Source organism: Neophocaena asiaeorientalis, unplaced genomic scaffold, assembly GCF_003031525.2.
Source record: "Neophocaena asiaeorientalis asiaeorientalis breed wild unplaced genomic scaffold, Neophocaena_asiaeorientalis_V1.1 scaffold388, whole genome shotgun sequence".
Taxonomy (NCBI): Eukaryota; Metazoa; Chordata; class Mammalia; order Artiodactyla; family Phocoenidae; genus Neophocaena; species Neophocaena asiaeorientalis.
The window spans coordinates 5,028,599-5,046,421 of NW_020172738.1; positions in this window are offsets into that span (position 1 = coordinate 5,028,599).

Consider the following 17,823-nt stretch of genomic DNA (forward strand, 5'->3'; position numbering starts at 1 on the left):
AGAAGTAATAGTATATTTAAAGTAAAAGTATAAACATAAAATTGAATAATGGGGAGGAAGCAACTATAATAATTGTGATCTACTGGTTGCCTTTATAACTACAACCATATCACAGTTTAACATGACAAAGAGGGCAATTAGGAATGAGGATCTAATAGTTTTGAGTCTACATAAGCCTAAGAAGAGAGTATCAACATGCACAAAGAAAAATAGGCAGATATACTTTATAGGAAGAGACTTTTCTGCATTCTTTTAGTCCATGGCACATCAAGTGAATATAAAGTAATAAAGGCAGCAGAAGATATAAATAACAAAATTAACAAGAGAAAGTCAATTGATATATATTATACACTGTCCCATGAATACAAAGCATACATTTTCCCCCAAGTGGCCATGGAATGTTCACCGAAAAATAACTATATATTAGGACACAGAGAAAACTAAGTGAAGTCTGAAAAGTAACATCTGTACAAAACTCATGTCCTGATTATAATGGAAAAAAAAAATTCGAAGAAAAAACCCAAACAATAAAAGGACTACTCACCTGGAAAATTTTTTTTTAAAGTTTCTTAGGTAACACTTGAGTCAAAGAGGAATGCAAAACCAAAATTACAGAATATTTTACCCTGCCTTGACCTCTCTATGTGGCCCTGTGAGGTCTGCTGTGTACTTCCTCCAGGACCTATGAGTAATAAACATCTCTATTTCAGTTTCTCCTGGCCTTTTGTTGAATTGTGGCTCACCATCCAGCACCCTGGGGCTCTAGTTAACAAACGTTAATTTAACAGTCATAACACATGATTACAGAGGATGGCATATCCAAACTCTGCAGGGCGAGCTGGTAAACTGGAGATCACAGAAGAGCTTCCTGTGCTGTAGTTTAAGCCTGAGGACTATTTGCTGCAGAATTCCCTCTCGCTCAGCAGAGGTCCATCTTTAGTTCTACTTGAGCCTTCACCTGATTGGATGAGGCCCACCCACAAGATGGAGGGTAGTCTGCTTTCCTCAAATCCACCAATTTAAATGTTAATCTCGTGCCAAAACACCCTCACAAAAATATCCAGAACACATCTGAGCATCATGGTCAGCCAAACTGAAACATAAAGTTAACCCTCACCACTACACATCCAGTTAAGGTGTTTTTAGAAAATCCTGGAGAAAAATTCATGTAGATCCATCCCAAGCATCTCAAATAAAGGTGAATATTAAATGGATTTAATTAGATAATTAAATTTCAAAGAAAAATTTAATAGAAAAAAATACAGAAGAATATTTTTGTTACCTAGAACAGAGATTTTTAAAATTATATAACAAAAGTGAGAGCATAAACGAAAAATCTGAGATATTTAATTACATCAGAATTAAGGATTTCTGTTTAACAAACATCATCAGGACTAAAGTGATGATGTTTGACTAAACATGATGTTTGTCATGACTAAATCAATGACAGAATGAGAGAAGGTTTTTGCAATGGCTAAGCCAAGGACTAATATCTAGATTAATCAAGAAACTTTTGAAAACCAAAAAGAAAGATACAGCAAGTCCAATTAGAAAGTGAGCAAAGGATATGAACAGGCAGGATGCTGATAAGGACACCTCAAAAGCTAACCAGTATTTGAAGAGAAAGAAAAATCAAAGTTCAAATAACAATGGTATATGGTATACACCTATTGGACTGACAACAGTTAGAAAACTAATCAGTGGGGTTCACGGCATAGAAATCCTTATACACGTAGAGTGTAGGTTGTTCAGCCATTTTGGTTAGATTACATAGACATTTACCCTATGGTTAGGAAGTCCACCAGATGAATTCTCACATAGGTTCCTAAGGGGCTAGGTACAAGGATATTAACTGCTGAGCCTCTTGTGGCGGCAGGGGTCCTGGGTGTCCATCACTGGAAGAGTAGTGATGTACGATTAAGTGGGTGAACACCTTGGAGTTTATTGCACCAGTTAGAAGTAGTGGGTTCCATGTTTGCACGGTGACATGGATGGGTCTTAAACACAGTGCTTGAGAAAAAAGGTAGCAAATGGAATGAAACATAGAAGCCAGTCCTCTGTATCCATGGGTTCTGAATCCATGGATGTGCAAGGCTGACTGTACTGTACCATTTTATGCAAAGGACTTGAGTGTCATTGGATCTTGGTATCCATGGGGGTCCTGAAACCAATACCCTGTGGATCCGGTGGGATGACTGTAGCACAATAGCTTTTATGTAAATCAAAGAATCCACGCACACAGAAAACAATGCACAGTTTGCAAGGATATATTTTTTTTATAAAGAAATACGTAAGAGATTGTCATACTAAGTGAAGTAAGTCAGAGAGAGAAAGACAAATATCATATGATATCGCTTATATGTGGAATCTAAAAAAGAAGAATTTATTTACAAAACAGAAACAGACTCACAGACTTAGACAATGAAATTATGGTTGTGGTGGGGGGAGGGTTAGGGGTGAGGGATAGATTGGGAGTTTGGGATTGACATGTACACACTACTGTATTTAAAATAGATAACCAACAAGGACCTAATGTAAAAAAAAAAGTTAAATAAATAGATAAAAATAAGAGTACTAAAAAAAATGGTAAAAGAAAAATGTGTGTCTTAAGATAAAAGATCGACAATTCTGAGTGTATGATATAATAATATATATGAAGTGATTAAAAGGTGTAAATGTATAAAATCTAATACTTTGATAAACAGTATTATAGTTAAAAAAAAAAAAGAAATACATAAAACATGTTAGAATGGTCTCCTATGAGGGGGAATGGAAGGGGAGGGAATGTGGGGATGAAAAGGAAGAGATACTTTGAAAGAATAAATAAGAGGGGCCTTGTGAAACCAGTGATAATAAGGTGCCATGAACTGAAGAGTCTGATAAATCTAACTTTATGTTCCTGAGGCTTAAAAAGCAAAACAAAACTGAAATATAAGCTAGACATATAATACAAACAAAATAGAGAAGTTTGTGAAAGCGAAACCTTGGAAAGCCCCGGGCCCAGATGGTTTCTCAGAGAGGTTCTACCAAATCGTTCAAGAACAGATAAGTCCAATGGCTGTTTCAGAGCAGAAAAGGGGAACGCTTCAAAATGAGTTTTACGAAGCCAGGATAGTATTGTCCTCACAACGCAACAAAGAGAGCGTGAAAAGAAAGCCATGAATAGTATGACACAGCTATCAAGACAAAAAGCCTGAATAAATATTGGCAGACAGACTCCAACAGCACATTAAAAACTAACTCATCCCAATGAAGGGTTTACTTTAGGGACAAAAGGATGATTTTCAGATAGGAAGTTGAACATAATTTAGCAAATCAGTAGCTGAAACTATGAAGGTCATTTGTCCCAATATATGTGGAAAAGGCATTTGATAACATTTAATACTCATTTTTTTTGATTGAAAAAAGGTTCCTTAACAAAATAGAAAGGACTGGAAAACTGTATAGTCATCAGTGGGACTAGTTACATAAATTATGATGCATACACACAATGAAATGTTCGGTGCCTGTAAAAGAAAGTATTATGTATTATTGGTATGTAGAAGAGGAGAAAAAAACATATGTTTGTGTTGCCTTACATATATAAATTTATAAACAATATCCAGAAGCATAACAAGAAAGTGAAATCACTGTTACTGGTGTGTGTGCACATGTGTGTGTGTGTTGGAGGGGAAGGATTGGAACCAAATGGGTAAGGAAGGCTTTTTTTTTTTTTTTTTTTTTTGCGGTACGCGGGCCTCTCACAGTTGTGGCCTCTCCCGTTGTGGAGCACAGGCTCTGGCCATGGCTCACGGGCCCAGCCGCTCCGCGGCATGTGGGATCTTCCCGGAACGGGGCATGAACCCGTGTCCCCTGCATCGGCAGGCGGACTCTCAACCACTGCGCCACCAGGGAAGCCCAAGGAAGGCTTTTTATAGTATACCTTTTTGCGATTTTGTTGTCTGAGTTAAATGAATCTATTACCTATTCAAAATATTAGATAGATAACTTGAAAAAGAAATGAAAAATTTGTGTTACTATGATTACATGTGCTCTCACTATAAGAGTGAATCTCTCCAATGTTGCTTTCTGACATAGTCTTGGATTAAACTGAAAATAAATGAATGGTCACAACTATTTTGGAAGTGTAACCACTGGATTGTTTAATCTGGAGTGGACTTTAACAATCATCAGATAAAATCCCAAACCTCATTTGCCGAGTGAGAAAAGTGAAACCCAGAGAAGTTTAGTGGTCTGTTTTACCCACTGTCAGAGTTAAGCTAGAACTAAGGCACCTTGCGTTTTCCTATTGATTCTCTGGCAACTTTAGTTATCATTTATAGGATTCATTTTAGACTATTTTGTCTCCCCTTTTCTTACTTAGGTGGCCTTTCCTCATGTTTATTGTGTAATAACTACTTCATGTTCCTTCCAAGCTTGTTTTCTCCCAGTAGGGAATTAGTTCCCTCAAATTCATGACCAAAGACTAAAGGAAAACTAAACTCACCTGTATACAGAAATGTTTGGCTTGGGGTCCTATTCTGAAGTTATGTATCATATGGCAACTCCAAGGAAAAGGAATTTAATTCTGGAAGCCAAGAATTTTCAGAAATTTGGGGAGCTGTACAAAAGTTTTAAAAACAAAAACAATAATAAATAATAAAACTAACATTTATTGGGTTCTCTCTACAAACAAGGAACTGAGTTAAGTGCCTTACCTGCATTCACTAATTCAATCTTCATAGCAATCCTATGAGATGGATACTGTCATGAAACCCATTTTACAGAGGAAGAAACTGAGGCTTTACAAAGGTTAACTCACTAAAGTTCACACAACTGGTCAGTAGTGGAACTGCGTTGCAGAATAGGAAGTCTAACGCCAAAATTACATCCTTTATTGTTTTTCGGGTGCCTCTGTCATAAGGTTTTTCTTAAAAAAATATGTCTCTGTCTCTAGTTTCCTTCCCCATTTCTCCTCTCACATCCACTGAATTAGACATGTATTCTCCTTATGTTTTCATAAATTTCTGAATGCTGTGAGTTCCAATGGCAGTCTACCAACAGTTCTGTTTGTTAACATTTCATCTTATCCAAGACTCCATTTAAGAAGAAATCAGAAATGTTACAAGGTTATTTCTCTTTGTCAGGCACCTACACTTTGGCAAGAATAATTTTGAGTGATAATATTTTGTTAACGTGTGCCTAAGGTATTGACAGGTTCTAGCCATAAGAGTAATATGTTAATTTGTAATGATTTTTTCCTTAAAGAAGTTAGTTATTGAGTGTCAGAATAACTCAAATGTATGCATTATGACTTTTAAAGAAATGCTGCTTGCATTGCTTTTAAGTAAAAATAGCAAGTCAAATAAAGTCAATAATCTGTTGCCTAATAAGGACCTTAGGGGATCTCTTTTAATACATAAGGATGATTTATAATGTACACACCAATAACTACTTTAATTTTTATAGCACATAAATATTTTAAAGCGCTTAAAATACTTTTCTTTAATGGCTTAGATGTTTTTAGCCACCTCTATTTATAAAAATATAATTGATTTACTTATGTAACAGGATGCTGAGTTGGAGGTTTTAATTTAGTGTCAAGATACAACAAATGCTCACACCATATAAAAAAATTAATACAAAATGGACCAAATTAATGTAACAGATAAAATAACAAGACTCTTAAGAGAAAACAAAGGTGTAAATCTTCCTTGGATTAGGCAATGATTTCTTAGCTATGACACCTAAAGCACAAGTCAACAACAGAAAAAAATAGATAAATTGGACCACGTCAAAATTAAAAACCTTTATGCCTCAAAGAACACTAATAAGAAAGTGAAGGGCTTCCCTGGTTGTGCAGTCGTTGAGAGTCCGCCTGCCGATGCAGGGGACATGGGTTTGTACCCCAGTCCGGGAAGATCCCACATGCTGGCTAGGCCCGTGAGCCATGGCCGCTGAACCTGCACATATGGAGCCTGCGCGTCTGAAGCCTGTGCTCCGCAACGGGAGAGGCCACAATAGTGAGAGGTCCACATACCGCAATAAAAGAAAAAAAAGGAAGTGAAAAGACAGCCCACCGAATGGGAGAAAATATTTGCAAATCGTATATCTGATAAGAGTCTGATATTGAGAGTAAAGAACTCTTACAAGTCAACAATAAAAAGACAAATTACCCAATTAAAAAATAGGTAAAGGATTTGAACAGACATTTCACCAAAGAAGATATACAAATGGTCAATAAGCATATGAAAAGATGGTCAACGTCATTAGTCATTGGAGATATGCAAATCAAAATCACAATGAGATAACCATTTCACAGCCGCTAGCGTGGCTATAATAAAAAAGATGGACAACCACAAATATTGACAAGAATGAAGAGAAATCAGGCCCTCATACATTTAGGATTGCAAAATGGTGTAGCAATTTGAAAAATAGGCTGGCGTTTTCTCAAAAGGGTCAACATGGGGTTACCATGTCACCCAGCAATTCCACTCTTAAGTATAAACCCAAGAGAACTGAAGACATGTCCACACAAAAACTTGTACGTATCAGTCATAACAGCCAACAGATGAAAACAACCTAAATGTCCATCAGTTGACGAATGGATAGACAAAATGTGGTATATCTAAGCAATGCTATTTTTTAGCCATAAGAAGCCGTGAAATAGTGATGTGTGCTACAATATGGATGAAGCTTAAAGACATTATGCTAAGTGAGAGAAGCCACATATTGTTTAGTTCCGTGTATATGAAATATCCAGAATAGGCAAATTTATGGAGATAGAAGGTAGACTAGTAGTTGCCAGGGCTGTGGGAAGTGGAGAATGGGGCGTAACTGCTCCTGGGTATGGGGTTTCTCTTGGCGAGTGATGGTAATGTTCTGGAATTAGATAGTGGTGATGTTTGCACAACCTCATGAATATGCTAAAATCCACTCAATTATAGTCTTTAAATGAGTGAATTTTATGGTTTATGAATTAATCTTAATTTTTTAAAAAGATGCAATAAATGTCAGATACCAAATTTACCTATCATCCATCCATATGCATGTTTCAAAAGAGATCTTCTAGAACCAGTTATCTCTCTTATCCAAGTGACTCTCACCTAGATGAAGGAATATAAAAGGGTCAAGAACATGCGAATTAGGAGATGGTTTGTTGGAGGCGTTTTATGGCGAGAGCTATGCTGGAATCCCTAACCCTCCAGGGGATGGGGAGTGGGGTACCTTCCCCTTTGAGCCAAATCTAACCTCACTCAGAGACACACGTCACAGCCTGACTGGGCATAGGGGTTTCCTACAAACCAGAAATGGGATTTCCCTGGTGGCACAACGGTTAATAATCCGCCTGCCAATGCAGGGGACACAGTTTCAAGCCGTGATCCAGGAGGGTCCCACATGCCCTGGAGCAACTAAGCCTATGCACCACATCGACTGATCCTGCACTCTAGAGCCTGAGAGCCACAACTACTGAAGCCCGTGTGCCTAGAGCCCGTGCTCCACAACAAGAGAAGCCACTGCAATGAGAAGCACGCGAACCACAATGAAGAGCAGCCCCCTCTCGCTGCACCTAGAGAAAACCCTCACAACGAGGAACGACAACGGCAACGAAGACCCAATGCAGCCAATAAATAAATAAATAAATTTATTTTAAAAAAAGAAAGAAAGAAACAGGGGACATGAAAAGGATTTATACCCAGGAGATCCCCATAGGGTCCTACTTGGTTTCAGTCCCAGCCAGGACTCATGGAGGTTGAGGACACACCACTGGTTGCTGGTAGAGCTGGGATCCTTTTTCAAAACCCATAGCCATGCTGCTGTGCTAGGAGAGAAGATGAACATCTCTCTACAGTGGTCATCGATACTTTGATTCCTAGCAGTTAATTTAGAGCAGTCAAGGCAGGGCAGTGATGTAATACAGAAGAAAGCAATCGTGTGAATGGAGCAGGCAGGAACTGCCGCCTTGGGCAGATCCACAGAATCCCTTTAATCTCCACGTCTTCCAGGAAATGCTCATCTGTGCGGAGGGTCTTTCCAACCCTCCAGCTCTGCCTACCAGCAAGATAAACACTTTCCTGAGCAAAAGTGAAAGAAAAAGAGGAAGCCCTTGCACAGTAAATAACACAGAGCTAACAGCCTGATGAACTGCAAATGCATTTTCTTAAGTTTGTGGCTGTGGAAAATATTCACCGATAAGCACTTTCTCACCTATGGCACCTATAGTACCGCATATGTTAATTTCTTTCACAAGTGATGACAGCACTTTCTACCGAGTGTCTTGACGTTAGAGACTTCATAGTTTTAAAGTGTATGTTGTGATAGCTTCTACAAGTTTATATCATGCATTAAAGTTTGGCAAAGCATCTAGCAATTCAGACACATGTTTATATCTAGGGTTGAATTAGGGGCTTTGAAATGTGATATTCAGTTAAATACTTGGTTGGTTAGCATAGGACTTCACTATCACAAATAAGATAGTTATAGTTCCAGCTGGCATTATTTTGATTGCACTCTCGAAGTACTCCCTTCAAAAAATAGTCATCTCTACTGAGAATTTAAAAAGAATGCTGCTCATTCTACGTAGTTTTATCTGTAAAAGGAAAAATAATTTTTATTGCATATAGACTATGCAAAAAAGACTATCTCTCAGTTACATACTGAGCAATGATATTTAAACTATTTTGACAACGCAGACCAATGAAACCAGTAGATAAGAGATTCTGGGGCTTCCCTGGTGGCGCAGTGGTTGAGAGTCTGCCTGCTGATGCAGGGACACAGGTTTGTGCCCCGGTCCGGGAAGATCCCACATGCCGCGGAGCCCGTGAGCCATGGATGCTGAGCCTGCGTGTCCGGAGCCTGTGCTCCGCAATGGGAGAGGCCACAACACTGAGAGGCCCACCTACTGCAAAAAATAAATAAATAAAATAAAATAAAATAAAAAATAAAGGGGTTCTGGCACGCAAACCCCGATCTAATCCAATCCTCGCATTTTACAAATGAGGATACTGAGGCCCGGATGTGAAGTGTCAAAGGTGAGTTCGTCTAATTCTAAGAGCAATCTACTGTCTACCACCCAATGCTACAGAAGACTGGATGTGCCTGGAATGTGGCCAAAACTGTCTATCAAATGTCTTGAACAATTTCCTCAAAGCTCTTATTCAAAATGTCAACTTGGCCCAAACAACAGGAATTGAGTTACAGTGGCTAAGTCCATTTTGTCCCCTAGCTTTGTTCCTTCCTATTGAGGAAAAGAGAGAAGAACTTTATACCTTGCCCTTGATCTGCAGACACCACGATCACACTGTGATTTCAGCCTCTCTCCACCTATGTGGGATGGAGTTTCAGGGAAGCAATCGTCTGGGGCTGTGGCATCATGCTGATAGCTGGGAATTTGCAGTGTGTTACCTCGGTACTTGTTGAGAAACAGCAGATGATCTTAATGGACTTTGGGACACATGGATCCTATTGAAGCCTGCCCCGTACTTACCCTTCCTCCAAATCAGAAGAAATGGGAAGCCAGTCTGCTAGCAGTTAGCAGCGGCATTTGCTAGACCAGCTGTTGCCATTCTTTGTTCACAAAGCATCTGATGATTATGTTTGCTACTTCTTTAGTAACAAGGAAAATGGAGAGACTAAATGAATGCAAAATAAACGGATTATTCACTCGTAGGCGTGAGTCTGTGTACTAGTTTCCTGTGGCTGCTTTAACAAATGACCACAAATTTGGTGGCCTAACACAACACACATTTACTCTGCTACAGTTCTGGGGGAAAGAAGCCTGGAATGAGTTTCACTGGACCAAACTCAAGATGTCAGCAGGGCTGTGTTCCATTGGAGTTTTTACTGAGCGATCGCATTCAGAGCTCACCTGGGTAATTCAGGGTAATCTCCTCATCTTGAGACCCTTAATTTAATCACACCAGCAAAGTCTCTTTTGCCATATAAGGTAACATCCACAGGTTCCAAGGATTACATCCTCGGTATCTTTGGTGGGGCCGTTATTCAGCTGACCACAGACTGCAAGGTCACTGAGCTTCCTCATGGGTTTACGTGAACTCCCATTTTTTTTAAGCATAATTTTAAGCATAAGTAATTCTAGAGGGCCGCTGGGTACAACCACTGCTTCAATATGCTGTGGGATCCTAGAGGCCGAAAGAAGTTTATCTACTTCCCAAAAGACTTAATCTCTACCCAAGTTGCGGTGTGGGAACCAGAGTAGATTTTTACCCACAGCGGCTATCGCCAAGATTTATATTCAACCTGCGCTACTCTCTGGAGGAGGCCATGTTCGCCTGAGTTTGTGCAGAGAAGAAGGATTATTCCTTTCTCCTCCTGTGCTCTTCAGCCTTCCAAAAGCAAGTCTCATCACTGCAAAGGAGCACCGACTGGAAGCCCTATTGGCTGAGATCCCTCAGGACCTCAGTGAGGCCTGGAAGGATCCTGTGTGAGGCTCTGGGCTTGGCTGCTTTCCACTCCACAGTTGGGAGCCCCATCTATGACACTGGCCAGTGAATTCCCTCTCTGTCTTCTTGGCATAGCCTTTAGATTTAACTTGTGAGTGCCTGTGATGTCTGGTGCTGGGGAGGCTATCAATGGAGAAGGGGTGAATGAGTCTTATGGCCAGATCGAATGACCCATGTAATGTCAGAGGAAGAACCTGGCTTAAGATTGAAGGGCCCAGGGACTTCCCTGGCAGTCCAGTGGTTAAGAACCTGCCTTCCAGTGCAGGGGGTGCGGGTTCGATCCCCTGGTTGGGGAGCTAAGATCCCACATGCCTTGTGACCAAAAAAACCAAAACATAAAACGGAAGCAATATTGTAACAAATTCAATAAACCTGTTAAAAATGGTCCACATCAAAAAAATCTAAAAAAAAAAAAAAGATTGAAGGGCCCAGGATATGAAGTTAAATTGCCTAAGCCCAAATCTAGTCTGTGTGATCCTGGATGAATTGAGAAACCTTTGGGAGCCTTGGTTTCTTTGCCTGTAAAATGGGGGACAATGGCAGTTCTTAGCTTCCAGGGTTCTGCAAAGATTGAATGATACAACCTTGAGTCAAACTCTTAGCAGAGTGCCTGGCATCTGGAAGCACTCAATCCATGGGTGCACTTGTGAATGATGTGTCCAGCCATTGGGACTCAGAACATGGGTTTGCTGGTTGACGCAGCAAGGTTAGGCTGAATATGCGTGTGTGTGGGGCGGGGTGGGGGGGGGGCGGAATGCATGACAACGTGAGTCCCATCTTTAGTCATATTTATGGAGACCCTTGACTGGAGTCAGTGCTGTGGGGAAGACAGGGATGTATGAAATATGGAACTCAGCGTCTGAAAGAGGAAAATAGATATAAAAGCCCTCGTAAATGCCACAGGACTAGGTGGTCATACTGTAGGAATCCAGGGCAAGATAGAGGGATCTGGGGCTGTGGGAAGGAGGGCCAGTTTCCTAGAGAATGTGACGCTCCACTAACTTGCAAATCTCTGCATGCCAGGCTCTTAATTCTCTGAATTTTCTTCCGTTTATGATGATTTGGTTTCCATTTATAGTTAAGAGGGTGGCACGGAAATATGACTGGAAGCTGTTTCTGCACGGGCAGAGCTGGTTGACTTGTGGGCCTCACAGAGGAGGGTTCCAGTGGGGCACTAGCCAGGGCAGTTGGCTTCTCCAGAGAAATCTCTTCCCGTCTCCTGCCTGTGCTGGGAACAGCTGGATGCATAAACCTGGAAACTCAGCTCTGAAGCTGAGTGGGGGAAGGGGGGTGGGATGATGGCAGGTTGGGATTGACGTATCTACGCTACCGTATGTAAAACAGAGAGGTAGTGGGAACCTGCTGTAGAGCACAGGGAGCTCAGCTTGGTGCTCTGTGGTGACCTAGAAGGGTGGGATGGGGGGGCCGGAGGGAGGTTCAAGAGGGAGGGGATATATGTACACACATAGCTGATTCACTTCTTTGTACAGCAGAAACTAACAAAACATTGTAAAGGGATTATACTCCAATTAAAAAAAAAAAAAAAAAATGAAGGCTCATGGAAGTGCCCGACCTCTCAACATGCACTTTTCACTTTACCTTCCTATAGACAGGAGGTTGCATTTCTATCTCGACCGCCCGATGGCCTCGCCAAATCAGGGTGACAATATTACTTGCCTAGGGCTGTTTGTCGCAAAGTACCACAAACCAGGTGGCTTAAAACAACAGAAATTTACCTTCTCACGGTTCTGGAGGCCAGAAGTCCTAAATCAAGACGTTGGCAGGGTGGCGTCCTTTTGGAGGCGCTCAGGGAGTAGCCATCCACTCCTCTCTCCTCACTTCTGGTGGCTCTTGGCAGTCCTTGACGTTCCTAGGCTTGTGGCAGCATGATCTCCATTTCGTGCCTCAGGTGTCACATGACTTTCTCCCCTGTGTCTCCGTCTTCCCCTTTCTGTCTCATACAGGGCTCTCCTCATTGTATTAAAGGCCACCCTCACTCGGGATGGTCTCACTTTGAGATCCTTACCTTCACTACATCTGCAAAGATCATTCCAAATAAGGTCACATACTGAGATTGCAAGTAGATATCTTTTGGGTGACACAATTCAGTCCAATACAGTGGCCACATATTTTTTGTTCAGACCGAGACACTTTGGGATTGACAATGCTAAGCTGGACAGAACCCAGTTAAGCATCTTTGCCTGGGTACTTGCTCGGACACAAGGACTGGTTCTATGTCCACCTCTAGGTAACCACCCACCTTCTTCCCTAGGAGAAGCAGCTCTCAGGCCTGGGCTTAGAAGAGGGAATGTGAAGACTGAACTCTTCTTAATACCAACTTCTGAGGGTTTCCGATAATCTCTGGCAAATATTCACTGGCTCCTTGATGACAGGGACACTGAAGTCGAAACATAAGCCACTTCCCTCTTCCAAACTTTTCGACACCCTCTTTTGCTATTCTCCCCTCTCTTCCTTTTATTAACCATTTTACTGACACTTAGGTGGGAAAAACGACAGTGAGGAAAATAGTACCGCAGGCGCTGGGAATGAGTGGAGGTAAGTGTCTCCATCTGCTTTTGTGTAAAAGAATGTGTGCAAGAGACAAGTGCATTTTCATTTTACTTTTATGTTAAACCACAAGATGTGAATAAGTACAAGGGAAATCTCACCAATAATTTAAAAAACTGCAATTGCAATTACAATATAGCACTTACATTTAAATATAAACCCAACAGATTCTCTTCACTACAATATTGTGATATTTAACGTGACTGAGGGTGCAGGGAGAACAGGCATACTCATATACTGCTGATGGAATATAGAGCAGCAGCCTTTTTCTAGAGGACAATTCGACATCAAATACCTGAAAAGATGCATAGCCATTCACCCCATTACACCTCAAGAAAGGTATCTAGAAGAAAAACAAAAACGAGGTTTGTTACAGCCCTGTGTATGATGATGTGCGTCACACGCTATGTGTGGGTCAGAATCAGTTGAAAGTGTGGTCAGGTCGGCTAAATGAGAGGGTATCCACATGACAGCATTGCATGCAGCCATTAAAAACCACGTTTTAGAAGACTATTTAATGATATTGCCAAATGATCAAGATATTATTTAAAATTTAAGAGGCAGGTTACAAAGCAGTATATTCACAATGATTCCCAATTTTAAAAAAACAGACAACTTTATATACATTGAAAACAAAATGACAGCTGGATGGATTTATGTCAGAATGTTCAAGACGAGTTTCTCTGAGGGATGAGATTACAGGTGGTATTTACTTCTATTTTTGTGTTAGTCTGCCTCTGTGTATTTTCCACAATAAACATATATTAATCTGTATTGCCATTATATTAAGAAATAAGCCCAATAAAATAAATAGGAAAGATGAACATAACAGGAAAAAATAATCTGAGTCCCTGTCCCCTGTCCTTCCTCTTCTCACTGTGTTCCTTGCGTGGTACAAGGTCAAGCTATTTAGGGACTGGAATCTATATATACTCCCCAGGGACTGCTGCTTCCCCTCCTACCACCTGTGTCCTCGGAATCAAGCCCTCGGTGGCACTGCTTTACAGACTCTCTGACCCTTACAATTTTTCTCTAAGCCTGCCTTGTTCACATGTCATAGTTGGGAAACTCTTTGGACTTCCAGGGTGAAAGGGATTGCTTTCCTTTTAGCTACCAATTTGGAACAAAATTGGAACAGTTTTTTGTGTTACTTTCCTATCCTCCCATAGTGACCCCTTTCTGCAAGCCACCTTGTTTAGAGGGCAGCGTACATTATTCCTACTCATCGAACAACAACTATCATACTTGGACCGACTGCAATAAGTCGAACCTGCCATTCTTTCACGTCATCACGAGCTTTACCCTGGAAGCGAATCTTTTGGTTAGACAGATAATCTTGAACTTATTCTGCTTGGGGCATTAATCAAGTATTTGAGGCTTTTTTTTTTTTCTTTCAAAGGTGTTAACTGACCAGTTCCATATACTTCAGAAAGATCCAACACCCACTCTCCCTGTGTCCCGTACCTACTTCCTTACCCACTCACCAGGGCTGAGATGCTACAATTTCTGATCCTGTATATTTTTGTCCCTATTACTCACTTTCACCTAACTTCTTTTTTTTTTTTTTTTTTTTTTTTTGGGAGCCACCAGGGAAGCCCCTCACCTAACTTCTTATGCCTTCAAGTCACCTTTCTCCTGCTTAACTTAGTTTCTCAACTTCATTTGTGTGTGTGTGTGTGTGTGTGTGTGTGTGTGTGTGTTTAAGCTGAGCAGATATACAGGAAAATGACAGTAGAGCAATTGGCTGTGTGTGCACACATTTGACAATCTATTTGGGCTAATAAATGTAAGACTCCTAATTTATGTTACTCCATGAATATTTATATGTTGCTCCTTTGTTTAGGTAACCTTAGATTCTAAAACAAAAATTACAACACGTGGCTTGATAAAGTACTTTTTATTTATTTATTTTTGCGGTGTTGGGTCTTCGTTTCTGTGCGAGGGTTTTCTCTAGTTGTGGCAAGCAGGGGCCACTCTTCATCACGGTGCGTGGGCCTCTCACTATCGCGGCCTCTCCCGTTCCGGAGCACAGGATCCAGACGCGCAGGCTCAGTAGTTGTGGCGCACGGGCTTAGTTGTTCCGCGGCACGTGGGATTCTCCCAGACCAGGGCTACGAACCCGTGTTCTCTGCATTAACAGGCAGATTCCTAACCACTGCGCCACCAGGGAAGCCCAAGTATTTTTTTTCCTAGTGTTTAAATATCTATTTGGTCAAAGTCTCACAAAAGAGTGAAAATGAAACAATGTTTAGTTTAAATGTTAACTGTATTGATAATAAGAACATTCAATGACATTAGGACTGTTTGGGAAAATCTTCAGCACCTGTCTATCATAGTTTTGTAACCCTTTAGGGTGTGTGTGTGTGTGTGTGTGTGTGTGTGTGTGTGTATCATGCTCACAGATGCTCGATCTACTTTGTATAAAAGTAGCATTATATAAATAATTCCATGGGTACTAGAATACGTAATATCTCAAAATGCAGCTTACATTGACCCATCAACTAGTTAACTTATCAGCCCCAAACACATTTAACACTGAACATGGCTGGTTATTGCTTGCTCTTCTCAGCTGCCAGATAAAGGAATGATGAAAAGGGCTTTGTAGATTGGGAAACTTATACTTTAAAGAAGTGATATTACTTATAAGGAACACAGAGTAGGAGTTTTTAGAACAAGAGTTCCAGATTCCTTTGGCTCAGATGGCTGTGTTACTCACTGTTCTACCTGATCCATTGTTTATCTGACTATAAAAGTAGCTTATTGAAAATAACATTTAAAATATCAAAATATAGAAAAGCATAAAGAAAAATAATAGTAACTTACAATTTCAACACTCAGAGACAACTTCTACTAAGATTTTGACTTTTAAAATAGTTACCTGTGGATATAGGGAATATATAAAGATCTCGTTGAATATATAATTTTGTATCTTGTTTTTTTTTTAACTTAGTGTCGTGTTAAGCATGTCTCTATGCAACTAAAAGCTCTTAAGAACATAATTTTTTAATGATTCAAACTCCATTATGGCAGAGATCTTTGTCTGTTTGGCTAATCAATGTCAATCAGGCATCAAGGATAGTGCCTGGACATGGTAGGCACTTAATAGATAGTCATTGAATGGTTCTATTTATTATGAATGTACTCTAATTTACTTCACTCTTTAGTCAGGGACAACTTTTTTCTTTTATAAATTATACTGCTTTGAACACTTTGGGGTACATTTATACATCACTTACCTTGGGAGTTATTTCCTAAAATTTGATTTCTTAAAGTATAACTATCAAGTCAAACAGCACAATTTTACAGCCCTTGATGTAAATTGTTTTTCGGTTATGGTGCCCAACTTCAAGAAGACTAGTAGAGATTATAGGTGATAATAATCTCTATGGAAAGAACATAGATAACCAGCTAATAGGATAACCAAACCATGACTTTCTTGAAATAATTTAACCCAGGTAGCTTACTAATTAGAGGTGACAGGGCACAGTTAACTCAATATGTCTAAGTGTTGACCACCTTACAGGTAATGCTAGGAGGATGTATTATCTATTCAATAACTTCATATTGAGTGCTAATAATGAATCATGTTCTAAATCATAGGAAAACCATTACTTATCAGGACCATCTCTGCCTTTATGGGGCTTACAGTTGATTGGGGGAGACCGAGGCCAATGTAGGTACAGCACCACCTGGGAATGTTGAGTCAGAGGGAGACCTCAGGGTTCATTTCTTTGAGTAAATTGGGGAAAACTATATGCAATGTACTTATTTCTTAACTCACGGTGTTTCTTCTCTTATGGAAGGGATATTCAACATCATTAGGTAGAGTTTAGAGAGAGAGGAGACTTAAACCATGTATAAACTCAAAGCATTAGGGACAGAGTTCTGAACAGACTCAGTAAAAAGCTCCAGCAGAGGGTACTAGGCTCACTATTTAACTTCTCAAGGCCTTGGTTTTTCACCTGTAAGATAAAGAACGATAATTTCAAAGCCAGTTCCAGCCTTCTTTGAAATCTAAGCTTCAGGGATCTCTTCTTACTACTTTAGAGGGGACCTCTAGGCTACTCCATAATATTCACTGCACCCTAAAGGCAGATCTTTTTGTTCACAGACACACAGAAGACTTAGGAAGCTTCCTGAGGTAGTTCATGATTAGCTTTTTCCAAAAAAAAATCTTTATAATAAAAATTGGCGAAATCAAGTCTCCATTCACCTTTTGCCCACTCGTCTAGACACATCTTTTTCTTGCTGATGTGTTGGCCATATGCAGAGCCAAGAGCATCTAGGAGCACCATGTTTATTCCCTTTACACTATTTCTAGGGTAGAAGCATGCCTTAAGATCATAGACTATCAGATTTATGTTGTTGCATAGGTATTGAATACATTCCTTTTATTTTATTTGTTTTTTTTTTATGATTTTTTTTTTTTTTTTTTTTTTTTTTTTACCCGTTGCGGAGCACAGGCTCCGGACGCGCAGGCCCAGCGGCCATGGGTCACGGGCCCAGCCGCTCCGCGGCATGCGGGATCCTCCCGGACCGGGGCACGAACCCGCGTCCCCTGCATCGGCAGGCGGACTCTCAACCACTGCGCCACCAGGGAAGCCCTATTTTATTTGTTTTATATTAACTTTTCGATGTGTGGTCATGTATGATAGCCCATCCACATCCTCTCCTAGATGAGCAGTGGCTTGGGATAATTGTGGTGTGGTACTGAAAGGGCTAGCAATGGCTTTGGGGGCTAATGCTCAGTCACTGAAAGAACAGCCCCAGAGGCAGCAACTGGGGCAGAAACTAAAAAAAAATCAGATAAAAC